At 35.4% G+C, this 27017-nt stretch overlaps 1 long non-coding RNA gene and 1 other non-coding gene across 2 annotated transcripts in view; both read left to right on the top strand.

The window, feature by feature from the left end:
• The window catches only part of LOC123601529, a 484790-nt gene that overhangs the window by 293918 nt on the left and 163855 nt on the right, over positions 1–27017 (top strand). The window lies entirely within an intron of this gene.
• Positions 17401–17511, top strand: LOC123602775. The gene has a single exon (XR_006714551.1). It is a non-coding gene; the product is annotated as a U6 spliceosomal RNA (small nuclear RNA).

Genomic DNA, 27017 nt, shown 5'->3' with positions numbered 1-27017 from the left:
CCTGGGTATCTCAGTTGGTTGACTGTCAGACTATTGATTTCAGTTCAGGTCATGATCCCAACTTGGCTCTTTGCTGAGCGAGGAGCCTACTTAAGATTCTCTCTCTTAATGGATGCCTCATTTGGATAAACATCAGGTCATGATCACACAGTTAATGGGTTCAAGCCCCACATCGGACTCTGCTGTCAGCATGGAGCCCATTTCAGATCCTTTGCCCCCGTCTTTCTCTGCACCTCCCCAACCCATATTCTCTCTCTCAAAAATAAATAAGCATTAAAAAAAACAAAAAGATTCTCTCTCTCTCCCCTTGCCCTTCTCTCTCTAAAGTAGAATTTTTAAAAATATGATGGTATATATAAAGGATTTAGCACAATTCCTGGGCCATAGAAAACAATAAATGTTGCCTTATCATCATGACTGATAGTCTGGTTTTACCATAGTTGGAATAATTTAAGGGCCTCTCTTTTTAGTATTCAGACTAAGACTCTAAGATCTCTATCTTGTTTATATCAGATTGTCTTCCTTTGTTTCTTAGCACACCTCCGCCCTTAAATAGCTTTTACACTATGCATAACCACTTTAAAGAGGAGAGTTTCCAACTTCCTGCAGGTTTTGCCTGAAATGTACCCTACCCTGGTATTAGAGAATAGTGATAGTTTCCGTCAGTCAGTCATGAGGCCCAACAGTTCCCACTAATGATATTTAAAATTTCTTGAGAACAAAAGCTTATGTTGTAACATTTTTAGAAAGTTGTGCTACTTAGCTTTATATTTGTAATTTGTAGCTTTCTATCCAGCCAGTCTGTAATAAAAGTGATATCCCCACAACCCCCCATTATCTGGAAGATAGTAGTTGTGCAATAAATATTTTCTTTTCATGATCATCAGCCTGAAAACAAGGGCTTTCTTTACTTTTACTTTCCATCTCTTCCAGTCCTTTCTCTCCAGTGAAGTTGTTAATAAGAAATGAAATGCCCAAAGCCATGATTCAGAGGACAGTAGCCTAGGGCTTGGATAAGACATAATGCAGAGAAGAAAGCCCAATTCACAACTGGGCTTCTTTCCAATATGACTCAGCTTCCATTTTATTTATTGACTCTGAGTTAGGATGGAATTCTACCTTAGAAATACTTCAACTTTTAAGGATAAAGTGGTAGTATATATATTTTTCTTTCAACCTCAATATTCATCCGCACAGGTAAATTCTATTTTCCACTGTGACATGAAGACAACAGAATCCTTGTTCACATATCATTGATTGTGGGCAGAGTCTTTGCCAGTCTAACAGTAGTTGTCACAGATAAAATTCCAATTAGAAAACAAGCACATAAAAAAGAATTTTTGTTGAATTAAACTGCTATGCTACCAAAAGTCATTTAAAACACTATTGAAAAACAAAACCACCTAGTTAGGTTTTACTTAGAAGAAGGGAGAGGGAGAAAGAGTTAAAACAGTTTGGCGGCCTGCTATTTTTTTCCTATAAAGTCATAAAGCTTAATTCAAAAATTTTCTGGAATTTATAGTGCCAGAGGCTAAGCTAAAAATAATTTCCCCTCATTAGATCTTGTAGTTTAACCTCTGAAGTGGAAGGTTTGTGACAGCTACATCAAGACTCCAACTCACAAAAGCACCATTCAAAAAGGAAAAGAATAAAGAGGAACTGTTGCTATTAAATGACCCATAGAGAATCCAGGAGACAAAGAAGACTATTTCTGTCACTTTCTGGGACCAAGCATAGGGTTGCTGGGCTGTTCCAGGTGGATCACTTCTGTCAGCTCTAAAGGTATCATGTGCTAAATGAGCATGAAATTTTATCTGGGAGCAAAGCCTTGGAAGTTAAACTTGACTAGACAATGACAGGAATCTGAGGAGAAAAAAAGCAGCCAAGGGTTTGCTCAATAACCCCAGTGAAAATTAATAATCAGTAATTGTCTATCTCCTTTCCCAAACACTGAACAGAGCTTTTGTATTGTGCCTGTAGAATGGAGAAAAAGAAAGCCAAAAAGACTTGAACTCCAGACTACTCTTGAAATCTCAGACTAATGTTAAGGGGTGGGCTTAATTTCTGAAATAAAGACTTCTAGATTTTAGTATTGTGTTTTTATTTCTATTTTTATTTTTGTATTTCTTTAACTTCATGATCCACCTGGTAAAATACTTATTACGTTATTTTAGTCTCCCCATTTTTATTGGATAACAGATTCTGATATTCTTTGTGATCTGCTCAGTCATGTTTGTGATCATGTCAATAATAGGGGAAGAAGAGATGAGGACCAGTGTATTGGCTGAATTCAATCAGGTGAACAGAGCCCCTTTGAGTAATGTAGAATAAAAGACTATGATAAGGATTAGGCCAACTACAGTTGTGGCAGTTTTTTTTTTTAAACTTGTGGAAATTGCCTCTTTGTCTGGTGGGAAACTAAAGATGCCACAAATCCACAAAATCAATTGTTGGGAAGACAACATGGACATAAAATTGGGGAAAGTGAGGACACATTGGAATTTGTGAGGATGAATTGAACTAGCATCTGCCTCTCAAGGCTTTCAGTCTTAATGATGTGGGCAACTTGCAAAAGACACTGGCACTCTTTCCTCTGGCCCAGGACGCAGAAAAACTGAAAGAGAGTCCTAATGGAAACTGGAGGAGATGTGGGTCCTGATGCTGCCTCATACCAACAAGGTGAGCCAACAGATTAATAAAGATGAATGGCATCCACAAGAGCTCCTGACCCAATACCTTTATTCAGAGAAAAATGGCTTCTGCTTTACTTCTGCACATTTCTCTTAGAGTCAACAGTAACCTAGAACTATACAGGCAAGGATTCTAGGAAACATAATTCTAGCTTAGCTATGTAGATGCTATTAAAAAACTGTTATGACACATATTTATTCACTACCATGTTTTCCGGGCACTGTACCAATTTTTATCCCATTTAAATACTCCCATGAGAGGGGTGCCTGGGTGGCTTCATCGGTTAAGCGTCTGACTGTTGATTTTGGCTCAGGTCATGACCTCATGGTTTGTGAGATGGAGCCCCAGGCATCAGGCTCTGCACTGACCATGGAGCATGCTTAAGGATTCTCTCTGTCTCCCTCTCTTTCTGTCTCTACCCCTTCTCTCTTTCAAAATGACTAAATAAACTTAAAAGAATAAAAAATATGAGAAAGTATTTCATCCTTGAGAAATCTGATGTTACATAGGTCAATGAACCTTTCTAAAACTTCTAGAAACTGAGAGAGAGAGATCAGATTTTAAATTAAGACCAAGTATTTTGACTTCAGCTAGTGATTAATCCTTAGGTTTTCCTTTGTTAACATTATACCATCCACAAATGAATACTTTTTTAACTGTATATCAGTCAGGGTTCCAGGAAGAAGCACATGGCATTGCCCATCCTAGGTTATTTGAGAGAGCTTAATAAAGGAACTATTTGGAAAGATTTTTCATCAGGGATGAGGAAAAAATAGTAAATTCCCCAGTACTAGCAACTTCCTGACTACTAGCAGAAAGTTACTACAACCACTAAATCTGAAAATGCAAGGAAAGAAAGCAGTTACTACTACCCGAAGTGGGTAGCTGTATGAAGAGGGCCATCAAACAGGAGCTGAGTCTTTGGTAAAAGGAAAAATCCAACTTATGGTGCTTAGAAAGAAGGGAACAGAAAGAATAAATACTCCAACTTTACTGTGTTTCAGCCTCCCTTCTTGTGCCCTCCATTTACTGACTTCTGTTCATATAACTCAACTAACTCTTGGATACTAATGAGCTAAGGAGTCCTTTTATACAATCAACAGAAGTAAGAAGTCAGTATCTTGAGGGGCAGAGCAGGATGAAGAAAGGTGGATGGAGAATGATCCAGAGGAGCAAACGGAAAATATCTAGCCTATACTAATTATTCCAAGAGTAAAGCATTGCTAATGATTTTAGAAAAACATTTTGCTTTTACACAGACTCATAAACATACACTAAAACATTTTTTTAAAGGTAATACCTAAACTTTCTTTCTTTCTTTCTTTCTTTCTTTCTTTCTTTCTTTCTTTCTTTCTTTCTTTCCTTCCTTCCTTCCTTCCTTCCTTCCTTCCTTCCTTCCTTTCTTTCTTTCTTTCTTTCCTAAACTTTTCTTACTTACTATCTAGTAAATATTTCTATGGTTTTCATCATGGACCATTTTTCAAATTTTGAAGAATGAGCTAGTTTTAAAAAAAGCAAAGAAATAAAAACAAAACCACAAAGCCAAACCTATGTCATAGCATCAGCTTCTAGTGGGGGTGGTTGGCAACGGCGGGGGTGGGGGGTGGGAAGGTTGACCAGCAGAGGTATAATCCCTGAGCCCATGAGTAGATCATCAAAGCACTTGCTTCTTTAATAAAACATCAAAGGCTGCTGCATGCTGTTGGGTATTTCTGAGACTAAAACTAAGGTAAACTATAAATGCTTCACAGCAGAAAATAGGGGAGTAAATATTTTCTGAATCTTTGGATTCTTCCTGGCAAAAGTTTCCCACTAATTTTCTAAATATCCATTTCTAGGTTTCCTACATTGTAGAGAAATCTATAAGGCCCGGGAGTTCAGATTTTCTTATCTGTTTCTTGAGAAGTATTTGCCAAGTATTTAACTAGGCTCTCAGCAATACCTTCCCAATGCCTATGGGAAGTGGGCCTTATGGGTAGCTAGAGGAGGAAGAGACAGCATCTCTCTTCTTACCATTAAAGCTGAAGTTTAGGCTCTAATCCCTCGATAAGGCGATTGCTAGCAAAAGCACATGCATGTCAAGATGCGTATCAGTGCTAAGAACCTCCTTAGGCTCCATGTCCATCTTAAGATAGTGTCTCTGTCAGATTTTAACACAGCTACACAACACATATTCATGACATATGGTAGAAAGCGAATGGCGAAACTGAAGTGTCCACGTCCACAGTCTGGGGCCAACATTGACTATCTGTAAAATTGGGGGAAAATTGCTGAATTTCTTCAAACTTCTGTTTTGTCATCCATAAAATAAGAAGAACACCATAGCCTAATTGGCTTTCTGGCAAGGAATATTTGAAATAATATGCATAAAATACATATCATGGGGTACACAGTTAAAATGGGAGCTGCTAGAAGATTCTAGGAAGAGAGTGGCTCGACTCTTTTTCAAGATTCCCTCTCCAATGCAAAATCAATTAATAGCTATCTTTTCTTAAAAAAAATTTTTTTAATGTTTATTCATTTTTGAGAGGGAGCATGAGCGGAGGACAGGAAGAGAGAGAGGAAGACACAGAATCCGAAGCAGGCTCCAGGCTCTGAGATGTCAGCACAGAGCCTGACATAGGGCTTGAACTCACTGACTGCGAGATCATGACCTGAGCTGAAGTCAGATGCTTAAGTGACTGAGCCACCCAGGAGCACCAATAGCTATCTTTTCTGAGTTGAGAATCTGCTAAGGCCAGCAGGAAAGCCAGTCCTGAAGGTACAAGAGGGTCCTCAGAGTCTGTGAGTTCCAGGAAGAAACTAGGAAGAAAAAAATTGACAGGACCTAGGAATCAGCAGTAAAGTACAAAGATCAGAATATTAAAAATATGGAGAAGAGGTGGCCTGCAGAGATTCATATATCCAGATGGGAAGGGCAAGGCTGGCTTTGATGACTGTTCTCGGGGGAAGACCCACAGGTTCCCTTATTCACTGACATTGACCTCTTTGCATATAGTCCTTCTTTGCTATAAGCCTATCAAAACACTGCTTCCTTTAAATGTCCCTGTAACTCCTCTTTCTGCCTATTTCTATAATCACTCTAGTTTTCTTTTGTTTGGTCAGACCTAACAGTTCTTTTGTGTGTGTGGCATTCCTCCTTGCAACAAACAATAATCCTGGCTTTGTTGGTCTAAAGGTTCATGCAGGTAATCTGTGGCTTACTGGGGTAAAAGAAATCTGAGAGATGAGTAGCTTTCTCCTGGTGCCTCAGGAGAGAGTGCCAACCTGTAAAAGCAGAGGGTCAGATAATGTTTTATCTCCTACAATTTATGGAACTTCCACTCTATAACATCTCCCAGAAATTATAACTAAGTCTCAGAGTAGTAGTAAAAAAAAAAAAAAAAAAAAAAAAAAAAAAAGTAACATGGCTTGCAAGGAGAAGTAGAAAGTAGAAAATGGGAAGCTCCAAGATAATCAGACATAAGGGGACACGGGCAACACATTAAGCAATAGAGTAGCAATCTAATAATATACTCATTTAATAGGAGTTGATTTGAAACAAAAGCCATTTTGTCAATTAGTTGAATAATTTTAAAACTGAAAGAGTCATCAAATAGACTAAGAATTATGGACACTGATGAGACCAAAATTAGCCTCCTAGAAAATTACATATTAAAAAAAAAACAAAATACAGAGTAAAACTACAGAACAATGGAAATAAAGAAAGAAAAGATAGGAGACAAGAGGATATGTTCAGGAGTCCTTGTAGATGTATTTCAGATGGGAAACATGAATAGATGAAAGACAGGAAAAAAATAAACGAATACTAAGGGAAACTTTCTTCTCTTGAGGCTTCAGATTGCAAATAATCACTAAGTTCCTTTTAACATTGATAAAAAAGTGTCCTTGCCTGGGCATATTCTCATAACATTGCTAAATGCCAAGGATAACTTTTTCATTGTTGTTGTTAAGTATATAATTTTGCAGACTTAGAGACAGGTTCCTTAGTAAATAAAAATAATCAGACCAATTACAGACTTCTCTTCTACCACCTTGTAAGTCAATGAATTTGTAATAACACCTGCAGAGTAAAGAGTAGTGAGGCTACAATCAAAGAATACTGCAGTAAGCCAGGGTATAATTTTTCTATTAGGGAGACTGAGAGACATTTGAGGCACTGCAAGAATGAGAGAATGTATCACTAACATTTCCAATCTGTGGTTTCCTTGAGATAAAACTCTAGAAAAAGAAAAAAAAATTGAAATAATGACCTCTAGATAGGAGGACTCTAAAAGGAGAGGGAATGGTGATAAGAAGAAATCTTAAAAAGTATAGTTAAATATAAAAAGATGCCGAAGAGTGACTGTGACTATGTAATTTAGGTGTTAAATAAGCAATCTGTTAACATAGCAGAATACACTGTAGGGAAATCCTAACAGGCTAAAGTAGATGTTACTAGCATGTTCTAGGAATTTGTGACTGAGGATTGGGATGATGAGGTGGAAGAAAAGCATCTAAAAATCTCACAGTGATAGATGTGAAAAGGTGAGAAACTTGTTTTAAAAGTTTCATTTTGGGGACAGGGTAGTGAGGAAATATAGAGTATTTAGTTCAAAGAAATAATTGAAATATTTCTTTATACAATATTTCTTTACATAGAATAGAACCACATGTGTGATTATCGAATTTGGGAACAGTGGGTAAGCAATAATAGAATGAAGTGGTATGAAATCCCCACATTGACAGGGCAAAGAGGAAGATCAATAGTAACTCATTCTAACCAGAAAAAGAGAGTTGGAAAGGAGAAAAGAGCAAAGTAAAATTCATAATAGATATAATTGAAGGTAGGAGAAATAAGCTGAAATGTTTTTATACAGGAAATGTGATTGGAGCAAATTCTCCAACCATAAATGGGACACTGTTGAGTGGGTTACCAAACAAACAAAGACACACATCAAAAAACACTGTTATATGATATCCCCCAAAGCTTATTTCAATTGTTAAAAAAGAAACTTTATATAAAACTGCATTTGATTACACAGTGGTGTACTAAAAGAGACCCTAAAATCCAAACAAAAATATAAATGGAAAAATCAACATAAATATTAGTTAACAAAAATCAAAGTTTAAGAGCATAAAAAGTGGCAAGGTATGAGTAAGGAGGAATTGTGCATAATAATCAAAGCCACAATTAACTAGGAAAGGATTATAGTCCTATTACTCTATATATCAAACAAATCTATAATACAAAACAATGGAATTCAAGAAGAAGTTGATGAAATTAAAATTATGAGGTACATTTTAAATAAACCTCTTTCCGAACACATAGATCTAATAAAAACAGGTAAAATTGTATTTATTTTACATATTTTGATGAGTAACTTTAAAATTTGTAAAAATTGGCATGTGTTGGTTGCCAATAACATGCAGAAAGTGTTAAAAGGCAGATTGTGCAGGCCAGTTTCTCATTTTAAGAAGATAATAAAATTGTAGCAAAAGTAGTTACTAATTAGAATATGAGAAACATTCTTAAATGGCATAGGATCAAAGATAAAATCAAAACAAATTATAAGCTATCTTGAAACTAATGAAAAGTACATGTAATAAAAAAAATCCCATGAAAAGGTGAAATTTGTCACCTAGAAAATTTATAGCGGTAAATGCCTACGTTATTAAATATGAAAGTCTAAAAATAAATGACTTTAGTGCTCTTTTAAGAAACTTGAAAATGACAGCATTATAAACCAGAGCTAAGTAAAAATAATTAATTGTTAGAAACAAAATCTGAAATTAATGAAATGGAAAAATAAATTAGTGGCTACACCCCTTCTGTGTCTTCACTGGAGAGCCTACTCATCTTTCCACAGTATGCTGTTTTTGTAAAATCCGACCTTGTTGGAGAATCTTGAAAATGAAGTTAGGGGCAACTTGAATTCATTGAGCTTTAGCAAACCATTAGGGTCTAAGAGATGTTATGGCATTAATGGACTGAATATTTTTTCTTGCATTTATAATGTTTATTAGACAGAACTGTAGGCTAAGATGTTATGCTGAAGAGACAGCTACATTCTGTCTCTGATAACAGAGTTAGTATGAACTTCTAGCGCAAAGTATTTAATGTGAAACGTAAGAAGTCCTTTCTAGATTACTTGATCCAAATTTTGTTCTTCCTATCTGCAATTTGGAGAAGCCTTCAGGACTGGGTAGGGAACTGTAAGGGGGTCTTATTCTTTTTTTTTTTTTTTTTTTTTTTTTTAATTTTTTTTTTTCAACGTTTATTTATTTTTGGGACAGAGAGAGACAGAGCATGAACGGGGGAGGGGCAGAGAGAGAGGGAGACACAGAATTGGAAACAGGCTCCAGGCTCTGAGCCATCAGCCCAGAGCCTGACGCGGGGCTCGAACTCACGGGCTGCGAGATCGTGACCTGGCTGAAGTCGGACGCTTAACCGACTGCGCCACCCAGGCGCCCCAAGGGGGTCTTATTCTTGATGAGTTCATGTGATGTGATGTGTGTGTGTGTGTGTGTGTGTGTGTGTGTGTGTGGCTTTGAACTGTAGCAATTGTGCCTAGAAACTCACACTTAGCAAGCATGTGTGGCACTGAGATGATAATTCAATTGATTTACTTAATGGAAAAGGAGGAATGGAAGCCCCTATTATGAAGTGTATACCTACAGCTAAATGCCCAAAGTAGGTGGCCAAAAAGGGTTGTGCCTGCAAAGCTGTCTCTGGGAATCATATTTTCTCAGGGCTTTTAACAGACAATATGTAGGATATTGGAAAACTTGGATTAATTTTATTTCAGAGTAAAAGCACTGTATGATGGAAAGTAAAATAAAGAAAAAACAACTGACAAAGGCAAATGAAAAGGAGAATTCCTTAAAATTTGAGATGTTAGAAACCAAGCTAATGATATATGAAAGGGAAATATGAATCCTATAGTCCAGAATAGATAGACATTGAGAAAGAAGGAAAAAGAAAATGTGTTCAGACATGAAAAGGGAAGACCAAAATATTATTAGTGTGAACAATCAAATCAATATTAGATGGGATTCTATGTAACATGGTTATTATAGATTGAAATTTAGCAATTGTCTCTCCCTTTAGGCAACACACTCAAGAAAGTTACAGAATGAGGACATTAAGGAAAGTTCACAACACATTGGAAATATATCAAAGTAGATCTAGTGAGTTCAGTTTTAGAGTTGGTGTGGGAACTCATCAGGATAGTGTTATCCAAATTGGGGAGATGAAGAATGGCATGATTTGTTTGAACAGAATTCACTGATTTCGCATATCTTACTGTGAGAGACTAGAGATTTCAAAATCTAAGGGATTATTTAAAAAACAAACTTCTGATCCAAAAACCAAGGGCAAACTAAAACTAAAATCTAAAAGGGCACTGAATTCCAGTAAACAAATGTGAATTCTAGGTATATTTGAAAAGGAATGGAACTAAATGAACAGGCATATCAAACTACTAAATTTAAGTAGGATCTCCCTGAAAGGAATAGAATAGATCCCAGTATTGCCAAAAGAAATACAGCAGAACTAATGCTACTTGAGGCACATATCATCAATAGCTGGGGTAAGCAAGTAAAGTAAGTATCTTTGGGGGTACATGCCAGATGTATTACTCTTCAGGAGGTGATGAAAATACAGATTTCAGGAGCAACTACAGTTTTGGCCCAATAATCTGTGAAGCGTGATTCTCTAGCTGAAACAAATGTAGAACTGATGCTAAGATTTCCTACTGAGCTAGTTTCACAGGCATAACAATCCCAAATTAAATGGCCGTGTCAGTGGCAATATAGCAACCAAGCAAATATCCTCACTCATAGGGGAAGGAAGAAGCCATGTGTATTAGGATAGGCTAGCTTATGCTGTGCTAACAAATTAACTCCTGCATCTCAGTGCCTAAAAATAAAAAGACTTAGTTTATATTAATATACAATGGAAGAGGCTCTGTTTCCCACATGGGTAATGTTGCTCAATGAAGCAAGCAGAGCTGCTGGTGTTTTTCTCAGTGATTTTTCACTGTTTCAGGCTAGGAAAGTTTCACATCACTTTCCATTGTTCACATTTTATTGGCCAGATCTAGTCACATGATTCTCCTTAACTACAAGAGTGTGGGGGCGCCTGGGTGGCCCAGCCAGTTCAGCATCCGACTTTGGCTCAGGTCATGATCTCATGTTTCGGGGGTTCAAGCCCTGCATCTGTCTCTGTGCTGACAGCTTAGAGCCTGGAGCCTGCTTTGGATTCTGTGTCTTCCTCTCTCTCTGCCCCTCCCTCACCTTTCTCTCTCTCTCTCTCAAAAAAAAAAATAAACATTTAAAAATATTTTTAAAAAAAAGAATGTTAAGAGCATTCATGTGCCTGGAAAGGAAAGTTTTGGTAAACTCTGATAACATTTAGCACATGATATTGCTAGGATTTTCCCACATCTAAGGCAGCACTGGTGAGTCAGGATCACAGAACTCTAAGTGAAATGAAAATTATTAAGCTTTGAATAAAATGGATAGAAAATAAAAGACACAATAATAAGTAATCCAAGTAATGAAGGCTACCATCCTTGCAAATCATCAAATGTCATTATCTGAGAAAGAGGAAATTATGTTTGGCTGGATGCTCTTCAATCCCAACCACCATACAGGTAAACTCTTCTGCCAAATATAATTTCTTGACTAATTTAATTTGAATTCACAGATGATGGACTCTACACAACGATCATAGATAACAGGAGTCATAGGGAAGTGAAAATCAAGAGTATCTTCTCCACCCTCTCTCCTTTAGTCAATTAGTAATGAACTATTCCTCTGGCCTTTGTGAATGTCAAGTACAGGACTTCAAAAATATAATTTGCCTGTGCTGAGGATTGGTTTTTTGGATTTTATTGATACAAGATTAGTGGCATAATTTTTTAGTGAGTACTTCAGATTCTTTAAAAAGTGACACATATAAAAAGTTTTCAATTGTACTAATTCAGTTTGGAGTTGCTAAAATAACCATAAATTTTTTAGTAGTATTTACCTCAGATGGTGGTTGTCTGAAGAAATGATGTCTACCTAGACGTAAAGAACTTTTTTGACTGAGGTTGAGAATAAGGAAGTAGGTAAAATGTTGCATTTTTTACACTTCAGTTTTTTTTTAATTAGCACGCTATTTGTCACCTGTTATTAAAATTTCCAAACCATGAAAGACTATGACAATGAACAACCTACATACACTATTACAGATACGTTCAAAACTCATTAATGCTTTGCACTATTACGATAGATATAGATGTGGCAGATACTGATAGACATATAGATATGTATATAGATATCTCAGTTTCCTCATTGACCATTTCAAAAAAGTTGTAGACATCATGGTAATTAACCCCTAAAATGCTGCATAAAGACATACTCCTCAATAACCTTAATAACATAATATTATATCCACATCAATTAAAAATGATTTAACTAATTATAGTTTGTTATCAAGTTCTTTTCAAGATAACATTTAACCAAGTTTTCACTTTGCATTTGATTGAAATATGCACCACATTTCTTTTAATTTAAAACAATTTTCCTCCCCCCTTTTAAAATAGTAATAATTTTTCAAGATACTAGGCCAATTTTCTTTTAGATCTCTGTTTTTTGTTTGTTTGTTTGTTTTCCCCTCATAGGGTCATTTTAGATAATTGTGTGTATTGTTGAATTTCTTTTTAAAAGTTAGAAATGATAGCTTGATTACATTCATGTTAAGTATTTTTTCTGTTGGGAATATTTCTTAAGACTTAATTACTTCTGGGGCATCTGGGTGGCTGTTAGTTAAGTATCTGACTTCAGCTTGGATCATGATCTATCTCATGGTTTGTGAGTTTGAGCCCTGTGTCAGGCTCTCTGCTGATAGCCTGGAGCCTGCTGTGGATTCTGTGTCTCCCTCTCTCTCTGCCCCTCCCTTACTCATGCTCTCTTTTTCTCTCAAAAATAAATAAACATTAAAAAATGTTAGTTATTTACTTCATATTATATCACATCAGGAGAAACATATTGTCAAGTAATTTACTTGATGTTAAATTTGGTCACTTTTTTAAGGGAGTGACAACCAAACTACTCCATTATAATTTTTTTCCATTGTAGTTATAAAGTAATCTGTGGTGATATTTTGGCAGTATGCAAATATCCTGTCTACATCAATTTTTGCCTCTTTTTAGCATTCACTGATGATCTTTTCCTGACACAATTATTGTATTTGATGTCCAAAACACTAACATACATATTTATTAGCTGTCATAATTCTGTTTCTTTAAAAAAGGTTCTCTTTTCAACTGTTAATGAACTATATTTCCTCATGAAAAGACAGGGTAAAAATGAATTCTTTATTTTATTTCCTTTATTTTTTTTTAAAGAAACTAGTGTTAACAGTCATTTTTGATATGCCAATTTTTTTTGTTGTTCTTTTTTTCTTTTAAATTATTTCCCAGAGAACCAACTTTTAATTTGTTTGTTCATCTCATTATTATTCTGTTACCTAACATGTTAACTTCTGTTATTAATGTGTCTTTATAATGCTTGTCTTTGGTTTATTTTGTTCTTATTGGGTGTTCATTTTAATTTTCTCATTCTTACTTATATAACTTTTTTGAGGTTTTGCAGTTCATCTGAGTACTTCTTTTGATATATATTCTAAAATATATCACTTTCCTTAACATCACCATTTAGTTGAGTGTAACACAGTTGTCTCATAGTGTCTTTCTTTCAGTTTCTTAAAAACAGTGTCCGCTGTGGTCTTTCTCTGTGTGTTGATGTTGAAGAGTCTGATGTTAACCTGAATTTCTGTTTAGTTTAGTTCAGTTGTTTTCCTCCAAACTTTATTGAGATATAATTGATATATAACATATAACTTTAAAGTGTACAACAACTTTAAAGTGTGTTATGTCTGAGGCACCTGGGTGGCTGAGTCGGTTGACCCTCCAACTCTTGATTTTGGTTCAGGTCATAGTCCCAGGGTCCTAGGATCCAGCCCCACCACACTGAGTGTGGAGCCTGCTTAAGATTTTCTCTGTCTTTCTGTCTGTCTGTCTCTGTCTCTGTCTCTCTCCCTCTGCCCCTCTCCCCCACTTGTACACACTCTCTCTCAAAAAAAAAAAGAAAGAAAAGAAAAAGAAAATATGTGTTAAGTTTGATTTGATATGTTTATATACTACAGTATGATCACCACTACAGTGTTATCTAACATCTCTATCAAGTCATATAATTACCATTTCTATTTTGTGGTGAGAACATTTAAAATCTTAGCAATTTTCAAGTACATAGTATGATATACATGGTGTATATGTTATGTATAAAATATATGTGTTATATAATATACAATGTAATATATATTCTATTATATGAAATTATATACAGAATAATATATAATTCATCATTTATACACACACACACACACAATTGATTTATCCATTCTTTCATTGACAGAAACTTAGATTGTTTCCATATCTTGGCTATAGTGAATAATCCTGCAATAAACATGGGAATGTAGATGTCTTTTTGATATCCCGTTTTCAGTTTCCTTTGGATATATACCCAGAAGTAGGATTGCTGTATCATAAAGTAATTCTATTTCAAATTTTTTGAGGAACCTCCATACTGTTTCCCATAGTGGGTATACTAATTTACATTCTCAATAGTGCACAAGGGTTCCTTTTCTCCATACCTTCACCTATATTTCTTATTTCTTTTCTTTTTGATGATAGCCATTTGAATAGGTGTAAGGTAACATCTCCTTGTTTTGTTTTGCATTTAACTAAGGATTAATGATGTTGAGCATCTTTACATCTACCTGTTGGCTATTTGTATGTCTATTCAGTTCATCTGCCCATTTTTAATCAAACTGCTTTTTTTTATATGAGTTCTTTATATGTTTTGGATATTAATCCCTTATCAAATATATGGTTTGCAAATGTTTTCTCCCATTCTGTAGGTTGTCCTTGCATTTTGTTGATGCTTTCCTTTGCTAAGCAGAATCATTTCTTTTGATGTAGCCCCATTTATTTTTTTTTTCACTTTGTTGCTTGTCAGTTTGGTGTCATATATAAAAAATTATTGCCATTACCTGTGACAAGCTTTCCCCTTGTTCTCTACTCAGAGTTTTACATTTTCATATCTTACATTTAAATCTTTAATCCATTTCAAGTTAATTTTATGACTTATTTAAGATCAAGGTCCAATTTCAGTTTTCTGCATGTGCTTATCTGTTTTCCCCAACATTTGTTGAGGAGACTTTCCTTTTCTCATTGAGTATTCTTGGCTCTCTTACCAAGTATTATATGACTGTATATGCAGGGTTTTATTTCTGGGCTGTTTGTTCTATTCTATATGTCTATTTTTTATTCCACTATCATATTGTTCTGATTGTTATAGCTTTGTAGTATAGTTTGAAATCTGTTGGATTTTGATAAGGATTGCATTGAATCTACAGATAGCTTTGGGTAGTGTGGACATTTTAAAAACATTCATTCTTCTGATCCATGAACATAGACTATCTTTATATTTATTTGCATCTTCTTCAATTTCCCTCATCAGAGTCAGAATTTTTAGTGAAGACATCTTTTGTCTCCCTATTTGAATTTGTTCTTAAGTTTGCATAGTTTTGATGCTATTCTGAATGAGGCTATTTTATTTATTTCTTTTCAAATATTTTATTGTTGATGTTTGGAAGTGCAACTGATTTCTGTATGTCAATTTTATATACTGCAACTTTACTGAATTTGTTGATTAGTTAATGGTTCTATAGTTGAGACTGTAGGATTTTTTTTAAATGTAAGATCATGTGGTTCACAAATACAATTTTATTTCTTGTCTTAATTTGTATGCCTTTTATTTCTTTATATTGCCTGATTGGTCTATGTAGGACTTCCAATACTATGTTGAATAGGAATGGTGATAGTGGGCATATTTGACTTGTTCCTAGTCCTAAAATATTCTTTTTATTTAAAAAAAATTTAAAAAGCTTTTAACCTTTCATTGTTAAATATAGTGTTAGCTGTTGGCTTGTCATATATTGCTAAGGTAGTAGCAGTGAGGGTGGTAAGAAAAAGGGTCAGATTTTACATGAATTTGGAAGATCAAGATGACAGGTTTGGCTGATAAACTTTGGTTTGAGGTGTGCAAGAAAGATTAAAAAATGAAGCAAGAGTAATTCCAAGCTACTTTGGCTGTGCCTATAGAAGAATGAAATTGCCATTTACTGACCTAGGGAAGTATGGGATAGAGCAGATTTAAGTTCAGAAACTAGTAGTTTGATTTTGTTGTTGTTAGGTGTAAACGTCCACATGTACATACCAGTTAAGCAGTTGGATATAAGATTCTGAGATTTAGGAGAAAGATCAGAAATGGAGATAGAATTTTGATAGTTTTCTTGCCTGAACCATAGAAGTAAGAAGAGTGTTATTTATTATCTCACCTAATAATCACCTGAAATAGAATAATACTATTTCTCCTTTTTTTCCCCAGTATTTGAACTCATTTTGGAGAACACCCTTTCAGGGAAAGGATCATTACTTTTGATTTTGTGTCTCTATCTTCTAAATATAGCTGATTTCTATTAAATACATCTTGAAATAATAAATACATAGAAAAACTTTGAGTCTACTGGCTTGGTAATGTCAGCAAATTTTTTAAAACTGAAAAAAAAGTCTCTAGTATTTAGGTGTCATGAGGGATGCAAAGATGTATCAAAAGCAGATCCTGATTTTAAGATGTTTGTATCATCCCACCATTCATATGACATGAATTTCATTCCCTGGTTGTATGATAGGATGATTAACTTATCAATCAGGCTGAAACAGATAATATTTTTTACCACATACGCAGAGATTTAGGCTTCTCCTTATTCTTTAGTCATGGATAAGAGAAACTTAATGAACCTTAGGGTGTTTTATTAACAATTAAACACAACAACATGATTGAAGTAATGTACCAAAACCTTGCGAAAGGAATATGCATTTACAAAACACGTAGCTCAAGACTCTTCCAGCTTTGTAATCACTTTCAAATTCCTTTTTCCCCCTACATTCTTTTCACCATCATAACAACCCATATCCACAAATAAGCATTATCCATAAACACTCATTTGTGGCATGAGTATAGTTACAGTAATTACCTAATGATATCGGTAGGATCATAAGTGAGAAACTACTTGTAAAACATACTGTCATATACATGATAATTAGTATATATCGTACTAATTATTATAGATAGTATTGGTCCAAATTTTTTCATTAAAAATGTACCATTTAATTTTACCTATTTAAAGGTTTAATTTCTCTTTTTGCCTAGTTCAAATTATTTATGACATTAATAATGCTTTAAGAATATATCATTTAGGGGTATAGGCTTTAAATAACTGAGTATCTTATGTCATAAAAGAATTTATAAGAAGAATATCAAGTAGTTCACAGAATTGACAGAAGTCTTGGTGAGCCAGGTGTGAAAAGGGCGATGAATCAAGGAAGGATGGGTTATTTTGAAGTCTGCCAAGACAAGATCACAGAAAGAGTTTGATTAAGAATACCAACACTGGACACTTATTACTGGGCAATTGCATTGTTATGCCATTTTTTCAGAATTCAAAATCGTTGAATTTATATATAACATGTCTGTTTTCTATATCACTGGTTTTCAGATTTGGTTGAACAATGGACTCACCGGGTGGGGTTATGTTAAAAACACTGATGTCTAGTGCTCACTTCAGCAGCACATATACTAAAATTGGAGTGATATGGAGAAGATTAGCATGGCCCCTTCCTGCGCAAGGATGGCATGCAAAATCATGAAGCATTAAAAAAAGGAAAACAAATACTGTTGTGTAGGTCTGATTCTCAGAGCTAATTTTATTGTCATAGAGTACAGCCTGGGCAATGGGATTTTTTTAAAACTCCTTAGATGATTCTAATGTGTAGTACAATTCTATAATTACTGTTGCAAGTGGTAGTGTCCATTTGCTTAAGGAATAGCTGAAATACTCAAATGACTCCTACCTATATTATATGTTAATTAGGTAATTGGTTAATAAATTATTTTTAAATGATTCATGTGTTTTAGAAATTTTTGGGTTTATTATTTTTTTAATTATTTATTTTTGAGAGGAGAGTGTGAGTGTGGAAGGGGCAGAGAAGGAGAAGGAGAGACAGAGGCTCTGAAGCAGGCTCTGCACTGACAGCAGAGAGCCTGATGTGGGGCTCCAACTCACAAACCATGAGATCATGACCTGAATCGCAATCAAGAGTTGGATTCTTAACCAACTGAGCCCCCCAGGCACCCCATGGTTTAGAAAGTTTTAAAACAAAGATAAATATCTTGCAAAAATTACCCATAATCTCCTATCCAAAGATAACTTCTATAAATATTTTCATTTATCTTTTCAGATAGTCTACTTTGTGTATAAGGTGTGTGTGTGTGTGTGTGCGCGCACACCTGTGTGTGTGTACTCTCACATGTTCTTATGTACTGTGGTTCATAGGAGCTGAAGTTTCATGGCTGCTCCCTGTCCAGAAGACAATTTTTCTTTATTGAATTGTGCCTTCTAAAGAGAAGGCCTCCAAAGGTTAAGGATTAATTCAGCTAATGAACTGTGAATATTGGTAAATTGACATTTCAAAGGGCAATGACATTCAATGATGCTGTAAAACTCACTATCTCAGTGAATTAATATTTGAGTGTTTGGAAATATCAATTTTCCTTATGCAAAGCCACAGCAGAATTAACTGATTTTCCTCATTTGACTCTTCCCTAGTCTCTTTACCTTTATTAGACTCCCTTTGCCTTCATGTATTTCCCTCTTCCTTAACAAATGAAAAATGAAAAGTCATTTAAAAACTGGTGTTTTATTGGATTTGTCTAATGGACTCTTTTCTAAACTTAAAAACAGATATGGGGCTTCTGGGTGGTTCAGGAGGTTAAGCACCCTACTTCATCTCAGGTCATGATCTCAAAGTCCATGAGTTTGAGCTCTGTGTGGAGCCCTGTGCTGACAGCTCGGAGCCTGGAGCCTGCTTCAGCTTCTGTGTCTCCCTCTTCTCTCTGCCCCTCCCCAACTCACACACACACACTCTCTCTCTCTCTCTCTCTCTCTCTCAAAAATAAATAAACATAAAAAAGATACATACTTTATAATTTAAAGTACCTTAAAATTTATTTAAAGGTAACTTAAATCATGTAATTTTTAAAAGCTGTTTATGTATAAGTAGCCTCATATAGAGTGATATTTATCAGCCTTCTTTAAAGCACAACTAAAATGTTAAATTCACAATCAATATTCAGCTGATTTGGATTTTCCACATTTGTAGAGTTTTAATATGTTAGTCTCTGGGCTCTGGCCATGTAATCTTCATTTTTAGAGAATTATTGTTTTGGGGATGCTTGTCATTAGTCACTTTCTCTTAAAACGTTGAAGAATTTATATAGTAGTTCCATATCTAATGACGAAAAAATATATATCGTGGGTGTGAGAAGAAAAATGTATGTTGGGGCGCCTGGGTGGCTCAGTTGGTTAAGTGTCCGACATTGGCTCAGGTCATGATCTCACAGTCCGTGAGTTCAAGCCCCGCGTCAGGCTCTGTGCTGACAGCTTAGAGCCTGGAGCCTGCTTCGGATTCTGTGTCTCCTTCTCTCTCTGACCCTCCCCTGCTCGTGTTCTGTCTCTCTCTGTCTCAAACAAAAATAAATAAAAACATTTAAAAAAAAATGTATGTTTAGGTAACAAAGCAAATACAAGTACTTCCTGTTTATGCTAGGGCAGACACATGACTTGTAACAGGAGGCTAATTGGCAGTGGGCACATTAGAGACAACCTCCTTCTACCCCTTATTGATATCTAAGGAAATAAAACTCAACAGCATAAACCAAACATCTTTATTTTGTATTGTGTTAATAATAAAACAGAACTGCAATCTCAGTTTCCTTATTCCCAATTCAATAATATTTCCAATATACTATAGTGGCAGCTCTAATTACATTATCACAGATCTGTATTCTATTCTATTTGCACCACTGGAAAATTTGGGCTATAAAACCAGCTGCACTCATTAACTTATCAGCAGGGTATTACCTGATTGTTCAAACTTTCACCAAAAAAAAAACAAAAACAAAAACAAAAACAAAAACCAGAAGAGAGATGAGGGAGGGGAGCATGTTAAGGTGTTAAGGTGATTTAATACATTGGTGAAGATTCAATCATTTGTACATAGTCTATGCTTCTTTCCTGAGATATATCAGTAGCTACAGATTTGATAACCAAAAAATTGCAATGTTCTTAGTACCAGATGGAAATCGTCAGTGTGAATAATGGAATGGTAATGAAGCAGCATTTTTAGGAAATGTATTCACTGGGGGTGGGGGGATATTCTGCAATTTGTAACCTAATTGGTACTGGCTTTTTTTGTACCCAAAAAAATGATTTTTGGGATACTACCTAGTGGATTCTGGGTTAAGCCATGTTATCAATTTAAACATAATTCATCAATTCGTAGATAATCTCTGTTCCCACATGTAAATGCTCTTTATCTAGACTTTATTCAAATGTAATTTCCTTCAAAATGCTATATTAAAATTGCTATCATTGAAAATAATTTTTAAAGCCAAAAACATTCAAGCTTTGTTTTTTTCCATTAAACCACGACTTTTCTTAAAATGAGTATTATGATTACAAACTTATGTTTATTATGGTTAGATAGAAAATATGAGCCTAAGATGATCCATCGCAGATTGAAAACATGAAGATGTTCAGTCTTGAGAACTATAAAAGAGAAAGAAAGTTGAAAGCTATTACTGAGGAGAAAACAATGTGTTAGAGCCAATTCTATACCATGCTTTAACTTCTGGAAACGCAGTACTAACTGTGGTTGAACATCTGAATCCTGGACTGTTTCTTGCGAAACATCTGTGTGATCAAGGGAAGTGGATGCTTCTTAAGCATGCAACTGTTTTGGCATCTTATCTTAGGAACTAGTGTCTTCTAGAAGTACTACATTGCAGATTCCTTTTTGCCATTTAACTTTACCAAAGACCCAAGATGATAGATAAAAGCCAAAAGTGTCCTATTTGGCTGTCATGCCATGTTTCACACCTGTGACATGTTTTCAAGATGTGACGAACATCTGCTATAAATCTAGTCTGTATTCAGGAGCATTCTCAGAAGTTGTTGTGCTTTAATTCAAGAGAACCAAGAAGCTAAAACTCAGTTTTCCCATTTGATGTGTGACCAAAATGAAACTCAATGAATAAGCAACCTGCCCAAGTTTATATAGCTAAGTATGGCACCAAAGCTTGATCTCAAGCCTATAATTTCCTTACTAAGAAAGGCATCTTCACTTAAAGTATTTTGTATTTATATGGTGATTTTTAATTTGCAATGCGTCCATTTCTATTTCTTGGCATAGTTCATTCTCTGTAGCCATGTTAATATATATTCACTTCTTATTATGCTTTTGAAAAGCCCAAAACTTTGTTATTTGAATATATATGTTCAAACAGAGCTGGAACTCTGTTTGTGTGTATATTTAGATGACATAAAAGCATAAAAAGAACAACTTTTTCTAGGAGTCAACAAGTGCTTCTCTGGGAATAAAGTAATGGCAGATGTGAGTTTCTGGTTTTTGAGCCAGATTTAAAACAATGCATAAGTTGATTGAATTATCTTAGTTTCTCTCCTGCCCTCAAGATTAAAAAGCACACATTCATCCTCCACGAGAAGTCATAGACAATTTCTGCAACACTTTATTTTGGCTTGAATACCAAAGTATATCAAGGACATATGGCGATTCTAGGGTGTTAATTTTGCAAGTCATAGGCTTTTGTGTGTGAGTCTATGAAGACTAGGTCTGCATGTGGAAAACAAAATTTCGGTTATACATAATTAACCTGAAAACATTTTAGCTATATCCAAGACATTGGAATAGGTCCTGGTAAATTTGTCATACATACATAAAAATCCAATGAGCAAGCAAAAAGGCATGAGGTATGTCCTTATATGTTTAGGGGAATTGGACGTAAATATATGAGACAGATGTAAATATTATCCGATCAGTGAGGAAGAGGAGTTTATTTCTATAGACATTTGGAGGTATGTTGTGAGCCAGGCTGAGGGAAAGAGAGAGACAGAAAGAACAATAAAAGAGGAAGAGGCAGAGGAGGAGGAAGAGAAGGGGAGGCGAGGGGAGGAAAAGGGTCACATGAGAGAGTTGTCATTGGCATTGAACCTGGAGCAGAATAATGAATAAAAGTACATTACATAAAGGTGAGGTTTTCAGAAAGGAAGGTTAGTTCAAGCAAAGACCTTAGAATCAGAGAATCTCAAGTTTCATTTGATGCCCAATAGCGACCCAGGACACTGAAGTGCATGGTGTGTGCTGAAGAGTAGGAGTGGTGGGGTTTGTATTAGACACAGTTCAGTGCAGGAAACAAAGCACACTCCAGCTCTTTCAAGCAGCAAAGGATTTAATGTAGATAAATATGTACTTACAAAGTTATTGAAAGTGCTGTGAAATAGCAGGAATCTTGAATAGGATAAAGTTCAAGAGCACACCACACAGGAGAGCTGTGATCTGAAAATGCTGCCACCACTGCTTCTACCAACCCACAACTGCCTTTTAAGCCTTCCAGATTTGGTGAATAGACAGTGCATGGTGTAGTGTGTGCTCTCTAATTTCCTCTTGGCATTTAGTTCCCACCTTCTTGAGGGAGAACGCAGGACCAGTGGCAGCAGGATAACCTTGGCATTATATCTGCATTCTGAATTTCACACATGTGCATCTCATCAGTAGAACCTGTTTTGTATCCAGAGCAGTAGTTAACAATGTGTCTAGGAAACTTGGTTTATAGCCTTTCAGCCTGTGCAGTAGAGGAACCCTGAAAGGCAGAGGGAATAGAGGTTGAATGAGCCAGTTCATATCATCCACCCCAGAGCCCTAAGGTAATTTGGAGTTATTTGGTTGATGGCTTGAATGTCAGACAAAAGGTGAAAACTAATATAGTCATTAATGTGCATCTAAACAGTTGACGACATCAGCAGGACATGGCTTAGAGGCTGAGATCCTTGTCCTTTGATTTATCATTGAATTTAGTCAATGAGAGGTACAAGTAGGAGATTGGAGAATGGGAAAATAGAAAATTCTGGGTACTTATTCTTGCCCTGGCCCAGGCTAGCATTAGCTGCCTTTCTTCATGAGGGACAGAGCTTCAGTGAAGCAACCCTTCCTTAAAGCAGCAGGTCTCACTTCATTCTGGCAAACATTCCCTCTCCTTGCATCTAGGAGTCATAGTTACTTCCAGATGTTATTCCTCTGAGGATACATGATGACTGTTTGATTTCCTTTACCCTGACCACTCTTTTGTAAACAGTCCTTTCTCTTCAATGATCTGTTTGGAGTGATCCATCTTGGTCCTGCCAATGCTTTGACTGTTAGAATGTGCCTAATTATATTCCATATATTATATGGGTCTTTTAAGTGCTTATATAACAGGCATGGAACTGACAGAAACAAAGAAAAATTATCATTTTCATAATAAGCTCAGGACAGTCAGGGACATGAGTGAGGCAGCATATTTCTGTCTTCCCTTTTTCTTTCAGATGTCTTTATGCACTCCTTTAGTGCTAGCCTTCACCCTCACCACATCACGATGATTCATCTCCATGGCCCAAAGATCCATGGTTCAATACTATAAGAACAATGCTATGGAATAACAGCTGTGGTATATTTGCCAGATACTTCTAAGGGTTTTATTTTTTAATTAAAAATAATTTTAACATTTATTTATTTTTGAGAGAGAGAGAGAGGAAAGGAGAGGAGAGGGAGAGTGTGAGCAGGGGAGGGGCAGAGAGAGAGGGAAACACAGAATCCAAAGCAGTCTCCAGGCTCTGAGCTGTCAGCACAGAGCCTGATGGGGGGTTTGAACCCATGAACCACGAGATCATGACCTGAAGTCAGACGCTTAACCAACTGAAACACCCAGGCGCCCTATTTCTAAGAGTTGTATATGTATTAACCCAGTTAATCTTTACAACAACCCTTTGTACCAGGTAAGTACTGGTATTATCATCCCTTTTTACAGATGGAGACACTGGGGCTCAGGGAAGTTAAGTGGCTTTTACAAAGGCACAGAACTAGAAATGGAGGAGTTGGGATTCTAACCCAGGGACTATGGCTCCAGCATCTCTGTTCTTAACCACTATGCTCTACTAACTCTTTTTTTTTTTTTTTGTAAGATGTACAACATGATAATTTAATGTATGTATACATTGTGTAATGCTTACTACAATCAAGTTAATTAACACATCCATCACCTCACCATTACCTTTTCTTGTCTGTGGTAAGAACACTTAAGATCTATTCTCCTAGCAAATTTCAAGTATGCAATACTGTATTATTAACTATAGTCACTATGTCATACAATAGATCTTTAGAACTAATTCATCTTAGAACTGAAAATTTGTAACCCTTTGACCAACATTCCCCATCTCCCCCACCCCCACCACTCAGCCCCTGGCAACAATCATTCTACTCTCAGATTCTATGAATTTGACCTTTTTTTATATTCTACATGTAAGTGAGATCATACAGTATTTATCTTTCTGGGTCTGGTTTATTTCACTTACTTTATACTAACTCTTAACGTGACCATATTTATTTATGGAGCTGGTAGATAAACAATTCCCTGTTTAAATTGTGTTTTTCTTTTTGAATTTACAAAATTTATAGCCCAAAGTCTGACCAAGGATTTGTTATTGGAACTGGCAATAGAGAGGGAGAAACAACATGGAGGGATATGTAGAGTAATCCATCTCACTGTGACTTTTAGAAAGTCATTCAATTTCTGTGGTCCTAAATTGTTTATCTGTAGGGCAAAAGTGTTGAATTAAACCCATTAAGAAAAGAGGAAAAATCTAAAGCATGCATAAGATAGTCAGGAGATAAAAATAAAATTGAACAAAATTAGTATGGGATTATTCCAAGAAATTAAGAAATTTAAGAGAAAATTAATGATGCTATTTTTAAGTTAAATTAGAAATAGCAACATATAAAAATGGCAGTAAAGAAAATGGAATTTGATTTTAGGCAGGCTAGATACACATATTTTTTAAAAAAGCAAAAAAAAAAAAAAAATCCGGACATACAATAGAGAGCTAAAATATAAAGAAAAAATAAAATATAAAAAATGTCCAAATTTAAAAACAAAGTTTTCCAAATGAAAAAAAAAAAAAAAAGGAAAAAATGTAGAAAATAAAAAAGACTCAGTGATTTTTAGAAAAGTATAAAGCAAGTGTAGAAAATGTGGAAAATACATCCTGAGGATTTTGACCTTCAAAAAAAAAAAAAAACAAAAAAAAAAAACCAAAAAACAAGATCAAAAGAATCCTATAAGTTTCCAGAAAATGGAATCACCTATGGAAGAATATATAAATATCCAGTTGAAGACATTCAGCTTTAAACACACCATTAAATAACAACCAAAAATTAATAAATGCAGGATTCCATTAAAAGTTAGATATAAACCCCAATAAAATGCTTGCAAAGCCAATGGTATTAACTAAAAATGATTTTTAAAAACCTACAGAAGTGTGAGGTAATGGGTTAAGTTGGTTAAATTAATAAAACAATTACAATTGGTAATTGTATTTCTCTAAGTATATAGAAAATATTTAGGAAAAAATATTACCATTAAAAACTATGAGTAACTTTCTTCCTTAATTTTTTGGATTGTTTAAAAAGTTTGGAAATTAATGTTTTCAAGTTTATTATAAAAATAAGTTCATTTTACAATATTGAAAAAAGTAAAATGGTTCTAATAATACTATTTGTACATTTATGGTAAGATAAGTTTTTGTATCATGAAGACTTACCAGTATTTACATAGTGACAATTTACTTAAAATATTGGAAAACTATGTTTCTGTGGAAACTGGCTATAGAAGTCTAGCTCTGCAAATCCAAATAAATCAACTGAAAACAAATATAAAATGCTTGATAACATCTGTGTTCTGAAATGCAGTTAATATACATTAGTTCTTATTCTGTATAGGTAAGACAAAATTAAAATTAATAGAGATACTCTTATAAACAAAACCACTCCTGGGAATTGCCTGAAGAATTTTTCACTCATACAGAAGTAGAGTTTCTGAGGAATGAGCAGCATTGCCTTACCTGAAATACTGTTAAGTGTTACTTGACTACCTTTTTCAGAGCATATGCTACTCTCCACCCCCGCCCCCCGCAGTTGTTGGTAACTGTGGCTGTCAGTAAGTCATCATGAACACTGACAGAAACTGTTGACTCTCAATGCTCATAAATCCTTGTCATCCCTCTCACCGGTGAGTGGAGCACTTTAGCAATTTATTTTTAGGAACAAAACTGGAGGACATAGGGAATAGACCCTCAGTATTTTTGTCTTTCCAAAATGCTTCCACAAATGCCCCATTTTCTTTGGCAAACAACTCCTTCTCCATTGCACCCATGTGTTTCCTGTTGGGTTTACCAGTCACTGTGTACCACTCCCCCTTCCCCCCCCCACCCCCGTAGTGATTTGTCTAATTATAGGCACATGACAAAAACCTAGTCAATGGAGCCATCCTTTGGGATTTTTTCCCAAAGTTTCTTTTCCTCCCTGTAGGTGGAACTGTAAGAATATAGATTCTGAATAAATAAAACCACTACCCAGGGAGAAAGACCAGAAGAGGAGAAAAAGAGGCATGGTAGATCCAGTTCTAATTCTAGCAGTCCCTAAAATGGCATTGGTTTTTCCTATGACTATGCTATCCCAGACCTGACTTCCAAGAAAGGAACACATGTATTTTAAGGTCTTTATTTATTTATTTACTCATATATTAATTCATCTATCCATTCATTATTATAGTCAATAGCTTCTATATGTGTAACAGGTTTATTGAGTGGGCTGAATTTGACAGATGAATTAGTAAATTACTTGATCCAAATTTATTTTATTATTATTATTTTTTAATTAAAAAAACATTAAATGTTTTTATTTATTTTTGAAGGAGAGAGAGAGACAGAGCATGAGTGGGGGAGGAGCAGAGAGAGAGGGAAACACAGAATTCTAAGCAGGCTCCAGACTCTAAGCTGTCAGCACAGAGCCTGATGTGGGGCTTGAACTCATGAACTGTGAGATCATGACCTGAGCTGAAGTTGGATGCTTAACTGACTGAGCCACCCAGGCACCCCATTACTTAATCAAAATTTAAAGCTTCCCCACCACTCCTATGTTTATCCTAGTTCAGGTTTAGAAGCCTACAATGGAGGCATGGAGAGTAGTTGTTTTCATGCCTCATTTCTTACTTCTCATCTT

This window comes from Leopardus geoffroyi, chromosome D1 (genome assembly GCF_018350155.1).
Source record: "Leopardus geoffroyi isolate Oge1 chromosome D1, O.geoffroyi_Oge1_pat1.0, whole genome shotgun sequence".
Classification (NCBI taxonomy): Eukaryota; Metazoa; Chordata; class Mammalia; order Carnivora; family Felidae; genus Leopardus; species Leopardus geoffroyi.
Note: the sequence above shows the minus strand (reverse complement) of the source record. Positions and strands in the feature narration are given on the sequence as shown.